The following is a 1,268-nucleotide window of genomic DNA, read 5'->3' as shown; positions in this document are numbered from 1 at the left end:
TACAGCACTCTACTAGATCTATACAAAGAATAATCAGAGCTTTATCACATTCATACACCAATGGGACAAACATCAGAGGCAATAAGGGGTTCAGTGTCTTGCCCAGGGACACTTTAGCATGTGACTGCTGGTGGAACCAAACCTCCAACTCTTGCATTGGAGAACGACTGCGCTAACCACTCAGCCACAGCTGCTCAATTTCAGTTTATTCAAAATAATTATTGAATCAAGTCTTTACTTATGTAGGTAAACATAGATGATTAACCTGTTAATATACACCAGAATGCAGGAAATGACATCTACTTTAATCAAAATTTCTGGGGGAGGGCCCCCAGATCCCCTCACCAGTGTGTCTCCCTCACATTACAAATGCTTTTGACACCAATGGCCACCACCCTGTTCAAGTCAAGAGCTATTGTCAACAACGGGGGCTGAGCACCCCTAGAGGTCAAATTCTAGAATCGCCCCTGGATAGAAGAGAGGTGTGCAGTTATATCCTTATTTGATGGTAAAATCAGCAACTCCTTGCACCTTTCAGACAACTTGATGTGTACAGCACTGTGCAAAAGTTTTACACCCCGCAGTGTTGTGTTTTAGTTTCCCAGGAGCTAGAATTTATTGTAATCTTTTAAAGTGGTCTTCATCAGTAAACCTTCAGACTTTCTGAAAGTCTTTCAAATATGTATTTTAGGACTTTTATATAATTTCTGTTCAAGTACTTGTGCCCAAAGACAGCATATTGTGAAGTTTGGGATTAAAAAAATGAAAAGTGGACAAAAAATGACATGTTAGACGCATAGCATATGTACAGAATCTAAAACTTGTGTCTTAGAAAAATAAGGGAATTAAATCCAGCAAAGATCTGAAACAGGGCCTGAGAGAAGTCTTTAGTACAGTGGTTCTCAACTGGTCTGGCTTCAAGTCTCTCCATCACCCCTTAATGACAAGGTGTGGCTCAAATAGAGGACAAATTTCAGCTTCTCACATTTATTAAATGAAAAGATGGTTGATGTTTGAACCTGAGATGGTAGAATAGAATATCACAGTACGCCAGAACAAAAATAAATAAATAAATAAGTAAAATACAAATTTAACGATACTCTAAAACAACCAGCAAATGGTCAAGTTAGAGAGAAATATTCCCTTTTAGCTCAACTGGCTGCATTTTGTACAAATGTATTTAAAACTCTTCACTTCAGTACCTTCAGCCTTTTTTTTTTTATCAGGCGTTCACGTTTAAACATTAAATAAAAAGTCAAATTATTGAG

Source organism: Nematolebias whitei, chromosome 6 (assembly GCF_014905685.2).
Source record: "Nematolebias whitei isolate Nwh7 chromosome 6, NemWhi1, whole genome shotgun sequence".
Taxonomy (NCBI): Eukaryota; Metazoa; Chordata; class Actinopteri; order Cyprinodontiformes; family Rivulidae; genus Nematolebias; species Nematolebias whitei.
This window is presented reverse-complemented; position numbering follows the sequence as displayed.